This window comes from Chlorocebus sabaeus, chromosome 9, assembly GCF_047675955.1.
Source record: "Chlorocebus sabaeus isolate Y175 chromosome 9, mChlSab1.0.hap1, whole genome shotgun sequence".
Taxonomy (NCBI): Eukaryota; Metazoa; Chordata; class Mammalia; order Primates; family Cercopithecidae; genus Chlorocebus; species Chlorocebus sabaeus.
In genome coordinates, this window is record NC_132912.1 from 116183939 (window position 1) to 116196798 (window position 12860).

A 12860-nucleotide genomic window follows, 5' to 3' on the forward strand; every position below is an offset into this window, starting at 1 on the left:
CTGTGAAACCTCTTCTCTCCTTCTCTTTCTACATCTTCTTTCAGCTGCCTGAACATCTCAATTGTACCATGCTGGCCGATCCTCACTGGTCTGATATTTTATATTAGGTGCATCTGCTTTAACTATTCCACTTAAAAATTAAACCCATCTGCCCCAAACTGAAAACAGCCTCTCCCCCACCAGGGACAATAAATATTGATGACTTGAGGCATGATTGGCTTTTATGATGTTTGATGACAACTGGTATCAGTTACAGAACTTACATCATTTAATAATAAAAAAAAAAAAAGCCCTAGCAGGGATGTTGCATGTCAACGGACATTATTAGATGTCAAAAGAAATACATGTTCTTCAAGAGCCTGAAATCTAAACAATGTGAGGAGCTGAGGAGGGGTTCGGAGGGGGAAGTTTGGACAGCTTTTATGTGAAGTTAGGAGTATCGTTTCTTCTTGTGTCCACCCTAATTTGTGCCAGTTGAGTTTTCTAGAGCCCTACTGCAGCCACCACCAAAGCCTTCTTCAAGAAATGTTCTTCTTTGATATGATTTGGAAAGCTGACCTTATTTGATGTCCCTCTCCTTCTCCAACAGGAGACCTCTCGGATGCCTCCATTTGGGAGAAAACTGAATATGTCAAAGGGCACCAGATCTGGGAACCAAAGGGGAGGTGAGAACACTTGGGACCTCTTTATTTTTGTTGTCAGTATAAAATCAGGACTGTCTGGCTCTGAGGTTTAAAGCAAATAAACCAAGATCTGGTACGTGAGCCTACTGTGCTTCCATTTATACCCCAATGTGTTAAGTATAAATAGCATTATTAAGAAGGTGGCTGCCAACATTTCTCAACATTCAATAGTTAAAAAAAAAAGGGTAGAAATATTTTACTGCTATTTTAACTGTATTTATGTGCTTTAGGGAGCTAGATTCTGACTACCTGCTATACTTCCGGAGACTCATTTGGGTATATTTAGAAAGATCATAAATTCTTGTGGTCTTGAGGGTGGTTTGGTGAATTAAACCCCTAGAGACTAGATACTTTTTTTTTTTTTTTTTTTGAAACAGAGTTTTACTCTGTTTTCCAGGCTGGAGTGCAGTGACAGTAACACAGCTCACTGCAGCCTTGACCTCCGGGGCTCAAGCGGTCTTCCCAGCTCAGCCCTACAAGTAGCTGCTACTACAGGTGCACACCACCACACCCAGCTAATTTTTGTGTGTGTGTATTTTTGGTAGAGACAGGGTTTCACTATGTTTCCCAGGCCGGCCTCGAACTCCTGAGCTCAAGTGATCTACCCGCCTTGGCCTCCCAAAGTGCTGGGATTACAGACGTGAGCCACCTTGCCCAGCTTAAGACTTTTGTCATTGTAAAGGGTAATATGACTCCTTCAAGTTCCTAACTGACCCCTCTCCCATCCCCAGTAGTTTATGCTATAGGAAAGTCAGACTCCTTTTCAGTCACTGCAGCTGTGGTCTCCCAAGGAACGTTCTGGAAAAAGAGAGCAGAACAGCAATGGAATGCAGAGATTTCTGCTACTTGATCCTGCATCTGTAAAACAGGGTTACTATTTATATCTATCTTATGGGGCCTTTGTGGAGGTCACAGAACCATTGTTTGTGGAAGTGGTTGGAAAATGGGAAAGGGCTAAGAGTTATCTTTGCTGGAGAAGCAGCACGTCCGTCACTGGGAGATCACTGGGCTGAGGATGCTACTTAACAGCTGGGGACTTTGGACAAGTTTTTTACACTCTCAGAGCCTCAATTTTACCATCTGGGGAGTGGAAATGATAATACCTCTTAGGCCTCTGGTGCAGATGTAAACTGTCTGCAACTGTTTAGCAAACAGTGAAGTGCCGCATTCTTTCATTCAGAAATGCCTTGCAACATTGACTGCATGCCAGGCAAGCTGCTAGGAGCTGGGGATGGAGAGAGAAATTATCAGAAGAACAGTTCTGACCTTGATGACACCACTCAGCAGCTCTGACCTCAGAACCTGGAGTCACCACCAGGCTATAGGAAAATTTCAGCAATGGTGGAAGGAGGCGGGAGGAGGAAGTTTCAAGGAAAGGTGTGAAAGAGCAACTGGGTTTCCATTGTCCAGGCCATGCAGGGTGGAGAGTGGGGACACTGAGGAGCTGGGAGTCTGTCCTTTATTTGGTGAGTGGTCTGAGGCCAGTGGAGGCACAGGAATGGTGCTGAAGGAAAGGAATGATGCTGGGCTTGGATCAAGTAGGGACACGGAGGCTGGAATGATGTGTTGCAAGACCTGGGATGAGAAGAATGGTGAGAAAAATGCAAGGTTTGTTAGGATTTTTATAGATATTGTGGTTGCGTTCACGTTTACATGATTTGCGCTGTTTTTGTGCAGTTAAGGCTGGAATGAAACGGGAATGCTTGGAAGGTCCTGAGTCCAGGTCCAGACAGGCCCTCTCTGCTTCAGCCTGTTATCCGAATGATCTTAGCCACCAGAGGGAGGGGGCTGGGAGGGCAGACATTGGCGGGATTCTCTCAGGAATGACTTCCCTGTGACTTGTCCAGCAATTCCTCCCTGTAGCCAAACCAAAAATACCACTGAACCTGAGGTATTTGGCATGGGTGATGCATTTTAAATCCTTGAAGGGAAAATAGCTGTAAAATAAAAATGGTTCCCTTAAAAGTTCACTGACTTAGTCCTTGGAGCATGTGTACAGAGGATGGGTCCAACAAGGCTCTCACTTTTTCCAAAGGAGCGTCCCCAAGCTAATTAAGAGCAAGTGCAAACAGATGGGAAGGGCGTATTTCCTAATAGAAATAGGCTCTTCACCACAAACCACCATCGAATTAATAATAAAAAAAATCCCCATCTCCCCCTTACTTCTTCTTTTGGAAGTTGTCCCTTCAAGTGAGGTAGGCATGCTGAAGTTGTTTTACTCCAAGGAATTTAAGAGAATCAACATGTTTTCCTTTCCTGGTTGCATCTGTGGTTGAATTGCTTAAAATATTTCACTTCTTAAAGTAACCTCGGTTTGTTATGGTAGATTTTTTTGTTTTTGTTTTTTGGGTTTTTTCCTTGGAACTTAAAAAAAAAGAAAAAAAAAGCAGAGAAGACCAGCTCCAGGAAAAGAAACACACACACACACACACACACACAACTTCTAGTTGTCAGAATCGGAATGCTTATCAGTTATGCTGGGAGACAATGAAAACATCAAAAAGCACATACAAGCCATAAAAAATTCAGGTCCTCTGAAGCAATGTGGGACACGCTTGGTTGTGCTCCTCATTTGCATGCCAGTACCCACAGTGCTTTGCAAGCTCCTAGATCTTTCGGAGCAGCCCCAGTGTCTGAGCTCCAGGGAACAAAGCGAAAGGTTGGAGCGTGCTTCTGGGGAGAGAGGGACGTTTGTGTCTGCACAGAAAAGCAAGGCGGCTGTGGGTGAGAGAACTTCTCCCACCGTGGTGATTAGCAGCCAGCCCTTGAGGGCTTAATCACAGGCTTGAGAGCTGTACCTGGCCTTTGTTTTATCATTCTGTTGCTTTTTTGCCTTCCTCTTCTTCCCTTTCCCCAGAATGCTGCGACGGTGAAGGTAGACTGTGCAGGGAAGAGGAGAAGGACGCCAATCTTTAGAAGTCCTGGCTGTGCTGCTATATCACTTGCCTGGAATTGTAGATTTGTGTGCAGTGTGTGTCTTCTGGCGCTGGTCCTCACCTCAAAGCACCTTGGCCTTTACATCTGTTCCCGTGAACAGTCCATGTTTGGTCAATGTGAAGGACTTAGAGGTGCCATCGTGCCCTGCTGCTGGGGGCAGGGGTTCCCCTCAACCTTGCCACTGGGGCAGCCTCTGACCTCACTCTTCCCGCCCACACACATTGCCTTTCCCTCTAAACCTTGCTCTTCAAAGAGTCCAGCCGAGCCATTGTCTGGATGGTCCAAATTCTCGAGGTGGCTTGGGGATACAGGACTCAAACTAAGAGCTGGGGGAGGAGAGAAGTAAATTTGTCTCCTGACTGGGCCCCCTCAGCCTTCTGGGTGTATCACACACCACCCTCATCTCTCCTGCCCTTTCCAAGCCTGTCCTGTGGGGTCAGGAGCTACAGAGGGGTTGGTGACTATTATACAACTTGATTTTAACAAGACCAACCATTCTGGGGCATTACAAAATACATAAAAAATAAAAGTAAAGCTCAATCTTTGAGGTTGCTACCTGGAAGGTTTTTCTCTGGGTTTGTACTTTGATTTTGAGCTGCACTTTTCTCAATGCTGTAAAAGAGTTCTTAGGCTAGATTAATTTAGCAGTAGGAAAATCTGGGCAGAAGAGTTAATGTGTATACATGTCAGCTCTCAACCTACCCCTTGAAACTCCCAGCTTCAGAGGTAAGATAAAAGTCTGCCCCTACCCAGAATTTAGAAGCAGGCTGCCCTGCAAGCTGGATCCAGCCAAGAGATTTGTTTGCTTCAGCCTGTACACACTGTTGTACAGTGTGTTGAATCAGTTTCCAACATTTTTGAATCAGGGGCTTTTATAGCGTTTCTTAAAACATCTGAAAATCTGGTCATCCAGGCCGACATTTCTCAGGAACCACCAGCCTGAGTTGCATAGATAGCTCCCCCTACGTGGTAGGGGGTGCGGGGAGGCCGTCTCTTCTCCTGCTGGGCCTGCAGTCTCTGGTCCACCACAGTCCCAAAGGCCTTTGGTCTTAGATTGCCCACTCCACTTCCGGATGTTCCTATCCTGCTCTTGCAGGTCTCTGCACGCTCAACCTCGGCTGGGCTCATAGACAATCCCTGAGTTTTTCCACTTTGTTATCCATAGCATTGGTATAAGGGTGACCAAACCCTCAGCTGTGACAGCTTTTCATAGTGGGGATAGAGAGGGGGCAAGACTGAGGGCCCTGACTCACAAGCCCTCCCAGCTTTTCTGTCCCAAATAAAGCAAATGCATTTTTTCACCTGCTAGAGCCTGAGGGGTTCTCTCTGCCCCCACCTACCTCCTCCTGGAATACATATTTCCTTTCCTCTGATACCTAAAGTATTCTGGGGTGCGGGGTAGGTTGCAAGATTTGGATTTTTAAAAATTCTTTCCCAGATTTGTTGTGTCTAATTTGGGCTGCAAGCGGTTTTTGGTGTCAATGACTAACCACTGTTTGGTCTGCACAGCCATTTCTGTTGAACTTGGATAGCGCTGAAAGCCCAGTTTCCCCAAATAAAGTCTAAATACATTTACACATTTATTCCCACATGCGTCTTTGTGTTTCTGCCTGTCTCCTCACACCTCACACATGTGCGTGGATGGGAACGTCCTGGAGAGAAAAGGGGCAGGTAACTTGAGCTTCTACTGTAAACTTCAGAAGAGAAGAAACATCAGCAAGTTGACCCAGTTGGATAGTAAGAGATAAAGATGCTTCCAGGGAAAGATGTTAGAATGAGAGTTTGGATTGGAATTTGGTTTCTTCCTTGTGATCTAACAGACAAATAATATCACTAGACAGAAAAATGGGACATAAAATAGAGAGTTTGGGAAAATATGTGAAAAAGGTCACTATCAAAATTACCCCTCCCCCCAAATCCAGCTGGGATTATCAAAATCAGAGCTTTTAATAGGTTTAATATTCACCAGTTTCTGAGACAGTTATAACAACAGGGGATGCCGAGCTTTAATAACACGGATGATGACAGTTACCATTTATAGAGTGCGCACTGTGTTCTGGGAACTGGGCTAAGGACTTTTACATATTGACTCCTTTAATCCTTATAACAACTCCATAAAAATGATATCTCACATACCCATTTTACAGGCAGGAAAACTGACACTTAACATGATTAAGTAATTTGACCAAAGCCCGAAAGGTGGAAAGGGATAGAGCTGGCATTTAAACCCATGCTGCCCTCCAGTATATCCTGGGCTGGGACAGCAGAATGGGTACCCTCCTTGCCAGTGGGCCTGAGTAAGAATCTGGCAGACAGCCCACCTTGGTCATGACTGGCTTGGGGACTGGCACAGTGGAGAGCCCAAGGGAGACAAATGGCATATTTGGCCCACAATTCCACTGCTAAAAACGACCCTCAGGGATGTGCCGTGAGAGACCCAGTGGCTCCTTCTCTCTGATGAAAACTTGGACCTTTGGAGATTAGGCCACTCTAGGCTATTCGATAGAATGGGCCATGGCCTGGGCGATTCAGGTGAATTTTTTTTTTTTTTTTTTTTTGAGACAGGGTCTCACTCTGTCACCCAGGCTGGAGTGTAGTGGCATGATCTCAGCTCACTGCAACCTCAACCTCCCAGGCTCAAACAATCCCCCCGCCTCAGCCTCCCGAGTAGCTGGGACTGCAGGTGCCTGCTACCAAGCTTGGCTAATTTTTGTATTTTGTGTAAAGACAGAGTTTCACCATGTTGCCCAGGCTGGTCTCGAACTCCTGGGCTGAAGCGATCTGCCCTCCTCAGCCTCCCAAAGTGCTGGGATCACAGGCATGAGCCACTGAGTCTGGCCTCAGGGTGATTTTTTCACCCTAAATACCTGTGGCCAAGCCAGGGGACACTGAATGTGCTCACTGCCTGAGGGTGCTGGGGCATGACTAATCTGACATGGCCATGCCTAAAGCAAGGCCCGGATGGACAGACGGTTAGAACTGAGAGAAGCCACGTCTTCCTCTGTGTCTTATCTGGAGAGGGTTGGGAGTGTGGAACGGTGGGGAAGCTGAGCTCTGAAATGTATGACTGGCGATCATCAGTGACCACAGAGTTGGGGCTAGGTGACTATGTGGTGGCTGTCAGATGTGTGCAGTTGCTTAAACAAGCTGAGCTGGGCTGAAGGCTCAGCTTTTATATACCGCTGCCTATGGACACTGAGCACCAAAGGGGGAGCCATTGTGCCAGGGACCATGGGTGAGACCAAGATGGACAGGCAGATTCTCTCTCTCTAGCCGCTTACACAATTCCTCTTTGGGGAGCCAGCTCTAGGAGAAACAAAACTTCAGTGAGTGACAGCAAGTCATTCTAACTGGGAGGTGTGTACCCAGGGTCAGGGATCATGCGTATCTATCTTTTCCATACCCCATGTGAATCACAGAGCTGGGCTTTTAGTGGGAGTTAAGTAAATGTTTGTGGATCAATGACTGCTTCAGTAAGTGACTGAATTTTTAGGGGCTTTTGGAACGACTTGTGGGAGAGGAGGAAATTGAGTGTATGTTGTATCTGTTAAAATTAAACTTGGTGCTAGTAATAGACATCTGAATTAACAGTTGCAATAAATAATTAGAGGTTTACTTTTCTACCATATAACATAACATCTGGAGGTTAAGAATCCATGACAGTATGGCATCTTCACGGCCATCAGGGACCCAGCCTTCTTTTATCTTTCTGCTGTTTGGTCTTAAACTCATGAATTCCAACCCCGAGATTTCCTGATGGTAACAAGATAGCTACTGGTACTCCATTGATTACATCTATGTTTTAGGTAGGAAGAAGGAGAATGGGGAGAAGGACAGCCTTTCTAGACGGTTCTATTGACCTCCACCAACATTTCATTGGCCACTTCTAATTTTGAGGGATATTAGGAAATACCTTCTCTTGTCTGGGCACATTCTCAATCTGAGTAAAATCTTGCTTCTATTAGTAAGGAAGAAGGGAAGAATAAATCATGGGTAAAAAACTGCAGCCTCTGCTTCGCAAGATTGGGTCTTCTTTATGGAGAAGGAGAAGGAAAGGAATTCAGCAAGGCAATGCTTGTTTCACTCCTGTCCTCTGAGATGCACAGTTTTGGGACATTCTTTATTGTGACCTGATAATGTGGCAAATATAAGGCATCAGTGCCTGGGGCACTTAATTAGTTCCTTCACTATTCAAATCCTCCTGCCAAGGGCTTGGTTAATTGCATTGACTTCTCCTTCATTATTTTCAGCTGTTTAAAGTGCCTCTAAGAACACTCATCTTCTATTTTGTGTAATGAAGCCTCTGGTGAAAAATGGAGTCTGACAGGTATGTGGAAAGAAATGCCCTCCAGGGGCGGGCAAAGCTGGCTGTGTTAGCCAGGCAGGTAGATGGACAAATAGATGGATAAAGTCTTTGGTAAACATGGAGCATTACTCAACAGCAAATTTACCACCTCTTGCTGACTCAAACCAGCTCTTCCAGAATATTTAATGACTTCTGCTAAACAAAACACTAGAGTTTCTCACTTTTTAAAAAGTCTACAAAAATTAAAGCTACTGTGTAAAAACGAGTGCCAAATTTCCACTCATATGTTTGTTCAGCTTTCTTTGCTTTTCCCCCAAACCAAAACAAAATAGACGCTATCAATTTTCCCAAGATGGCAACCCAACAGCTAGCCAGGTGTTCTCAGATAAGAAGGGTTCCCTTGACACAAAGAGCTTAACAGGGTTGGGATATTTTCCAGTTTTCTTTTCCCAGGGCTAGGGAAGCTGGATTGAGGTTTCTGAAGAGGAGAAGCAGGACGGCAAAACGGAAGCCCATGGGCTGCTTCTGCCTGTTGTTCCTCTTGAAGAACTTGCTGAAGGCCTGGTCCCCTCCTGCTAAAACCACCAGCTTCTACTAGGCGTGCTGGAAATTATCAGTCCTTGAAGGAGGTGAGATTATCCTAAACCCCAAACCTCACCAATATTCCAGTCCCTGGAGAAAGACCTACTGAAAAGAGAATAAATTATTTATGTCATTCATACTAGTAATTTTTACAAACATCTCCCTTTCCAGTTTCACTATAAACTCCATACCAACACAAAGATGTCATTATTGCTCCCTATTCTAGCCCTTTGCCCAGAACATAAGCAGTGCTCAGTTTGCTTCACGATTATGTAGGTAATACCATTTAGTTTCTTTCTGGAACAGCATCCAACTTGGCTTCTCCCTTACCTTTTGCTGTACTTTGACATATTTTCTCCTAGGCATAGGCATTTTCTTTGTGTGTGTTCTTTTTTAGTGATTGATGCTCTATTGGATATGAAATTGTGTATGTTTTACCAAGTAGCATTTCAGGATAGTATGTTCCCATCTGTGTTAGTATAGGCTGAGCTGCTGTAACAAAAAAGCCACAAAACACAGAGGTTTAAATAAAATAGAATGTATTTCTCTCCATATGACAACCTTAGGATAGTCCAGGGCAGGCAGACAATTCCGTTCCACAGGTCATAAGGAGAACAGGCTAGAGGAGCAGCCCTGTCTTCTTTAACATGTAATTTCTGAATCTTGGTCCCAGTGAGTCCTGTACTTTTCATCATTTCCAAGCCAGAGAGAAGAGGGAAAAAGAATAGAAGACAAGCAACTTTCTTATAAAAATAAAATCCAGAAGGCACACATTTCACTTCTGCTCGCATCTCATTGGCCAAACCTTAGAACGTGGCTAAAGTTACCTGCAAAGGAGGCTGAAAATGTAGTCTCTAGCTAAGCAATCATATGCCAGAAACTGGCATTTCCAAATACCCAATGGATACTCATCAGGATATATAAATGAGAAGCTGGAATTCCTGGGAATTCTTAGAAATCCCTGAAATAAAAAGTTATCCTTTAAAAAAAAAAACTTTTATTTTAGGTTCAGGGATACATGTGTAGGTTTGCTATACAGGTAAACTCGTGTTATTCTGAAAAGACTTCCATTTACAGACATCACTTCTGCCCAGAGCTCCCTGCCACCAGCCATGGTCAACCCCACTGTGTTCTTCAACATTGCTGTTGATAGTGAGTCCTTGGGCTGCATCGCCTTCAAGCTATTTGCAGACAAAGTTCTAAAGATGGAAGAAAATGTTTGTGCTCTGAACACTGGAGAGAAAGGATTTGGTGATAAAGGTTCCTGCTTTTACAGAATTATTCCAGGGTGTGTGCCAGGGTGGTGGCTTCACACACCATAATGGCACTGGTGGCAAGTCCCTCTACAGTGAGGAATTTGATGATGAGAACTTCATCCTGAGGCATACAGCTCCTGGCATCTTGTCCACGGCAAATGCTGGACCCAACACAAATGGTTCCCAGTTTTTCATCTGCACTGCCAAGACTGAGAGGATGGATGACAGCATGTGATCTTTGGCAAGGTGAAAGATGGCATGAGTATTGTGGAAGCCCTGGAATGCTCTGGGGCCAGGAATGGTAAGACCAGCAAGAAGATCACAGCTGCTGACTGTGGACAACTCTAATAAATTTGACTGTTTTATCTGAACCACCAGACCTTCCTTCTGTAGCTCAGGAGAGCATGCCTCCACCCCATTTGCTCACAGCATCCTATAATCTTTGTACAGTCCTTTAGGTTCCATATTTTCCTTATCCCTTTCCATGTCTAGCTGGATCACAGAGTTAAGTTTATAATTACAAAATAAAAACTAAGTAACGAAAAGAAAATAAAAGACTTCCAGCAATCTTTATACTCTTTAGTCATTACTATGGATATCTAAAAGAAATTGGTTTAATAAATAAGAAATGTTAAGCTTAGTGAATTTATAAACAACTATAGCCTGAGATTTAAAAAAAAATCAAACATTGGAAAATACTAGTGAACATTTTTGGATAACATTCAAAGAATGTGACATTCAGATCTCCTAGCAAAGTTAAAGCACTACACAGAACCACACATTGAAATTGCCAATTAAGGGCATATTTTGCTTCCCAAACTTGTTATTTCCTAGAACATCACTAGCAGGATTTGAATAAAGTATACATACATATAAACCTAATACTGTTTATTTTATTTCCAAGAATGACTTGCCATTAGCATCAGTCAGGGCCAAGAACACACACTTAGAACAGGACAACAGCTACAAGCAAGATTGACTGATCAGCTTTTGACCTATGTGCTCTCCTATGTGCTATATGCTCCTCCATCTGCCAGGCTTTCCTGCTCTTGCTTTTCATTTGACATTGATGGATTCAAACCAGTGATATCTTTATGTTGATCATTAAGCTTTGATTTCTGCAGGATAATTACAATACTTTTTCCCAATTTCTTGACTGATTTTTCTTTCGAGATTTGGAGAAACATAAAAAATTCTCAAGAAATACTGGAAAGGAATTCCAGCATGGAAACACCAGTCAGGGTGTGTGTATTAAGCAAAGGGAGGAGGTTCTATTACTAAAAGATAGCAGAAAATGGGCACTCAGAGTTATCTCTGCTCAGGACTAGCTAACAATTTGTAGGCTCACTGTGAAATGTAAGTATGGAGGACTCTTGTTAAAAAACTATTAAGAATTTCAAGGTGGTAGCCATGGAGCATTAAACCAAGTGTAGGGCCCTTGTAAGTGTGAGACCCTATATGACTGTGTAGGACCCACATCCATGAATCCTGTCTCTGCTACATTATGTCATTTAGAAATCTGAATTGATGTCCATTTTAATGGCTACATAGTATTTCATTGTGCAGATTCACCGTCATTTCTACAACCATTGCTGTATTCTTGGGTATTTTTATGGCATTGAATGAAGCAATCTTTTCAACACCCCTCAGGAGCTGCAGACCACTGTTGACACATGGGTTGTTACCCACAGGGTTTGAGTATGAGCTAAGGCAAGAGAAGCAGAAACCAGGACCAGATGGGAACTCCCAGGAAGAAGGCAGCATGGTCATGAGCAACACCAAAGATAAATCAAGCCAAGACAGTGTCAGAATACATCAGTAAGGGAAGAATGGCAGACAAGGCAAATGTGAGCCTATCCTTAGAGGTAGGACCTCTGATAAGCTTCCCAAGGAATCTTGCTCAACCAAGGGCAGTTGTTGCCTTTAGCTTGGGGCAACCTGGTTCTTTCCAGTGTATTCTTGAGCTGATCTCTCCGGATTTCAAAGAGCTCATGCTTATTCAGGCCATCTCTATTCATGTTGGATGACTGTCTCTCTTATAAACTCTGGGCAGATGAGGAATCAGTCCTTAGTGGCTAGGAGAGGAGAGGTTAGGCTGGATGATCACATTCTCCAGAAACCTCCTGTTGCCTTCTGTGTGATGGTCAACCTGAGACATCTTGTTCAGTGCAAACGAATGTGTTCTTTTCGGCTGACATATTTAGTAGGAACAAATGAATATGATAGAGTAGGAGGCACTATAAGGTAGGGTGGAGAAAAGCATAGGGAATAGTTGTCTCTGGGTCCGAGACGTCTCTGACACTATAATTTATAACCCAAATGATCTCAGTCAGTGCACTTATCTTTTCTGTGCTTCATCTGTAAAGTGGGAGCAATGTCCCATTTATTTAAGGGCTCAACACACTTTTCCTGTAAAAGGCCACATGGTAAAATAAATTTTTGCGTTTTTCAGGGCCTAGAGTTTTTGTCACAACTACTCAACTCTGCCATTGTAGAGTAAAAGCAGCTATAGACAATATGTAAATAAATTGTGGTGGTTATGTTCCAGTAAAACCGTATTTACAAAAACAGGTAGCAGACAATTGTTTGCCAAATCCTAGCCTGTTTCTTAGGACTCTTGTTAGAATTAAATGAGATATGTATGTGGAACGCTACTGCAGGGCCTCCAGGAGGAGACTCATTGTCATGAGGAGTGGGACAGACAGAGAAGAGCAGGTGGGAGGGTTGTTCACAGCCTCGCAGGCTCTCAGGACTGGCACCCCCTCATTTGCTAATGATGCCTCTTTTGATGATGCCCAAAGGGTCTTCCTCATCCACTTTTTCTTCCTGAGAGCCAAAGTACCAAAAGGAGGAATTTTGATGCTCTATTAAACCGATATAATGAAACACTTCTCTTCTATATTAGTCATTCTGTGTAATTATTTCTGAGGGTGAATTCCTTCCAAGATGTATTTACGGACACATGGCTGCAACCATGAGACACACCTTTGAGAATTTTCCAGCTCTTCTTTTCCATGCTCTATGTTCTTTTTTATTCTTCCATTCATTTTTAAAACATTTTATTGTGGTAAGAATGCTTTACATGAGATCTACATT

General features: G+C 43.6%; 1 pseudogene; it reads left to right on the plus strand.

Annotated features, from left to right (window-relative positions):
• The first annotated feature begins 9438 nt into the window (after positions 1-9438).
• Positions 9439-10282, plus strand: LOC140712528 (peptidyl-prolyl cis-trans isomerase A pseudogene; annotated as a pseudogene).
• The last annotated feature ends 2578 nt before the right edge of the window (positions 10283-12860 follow it).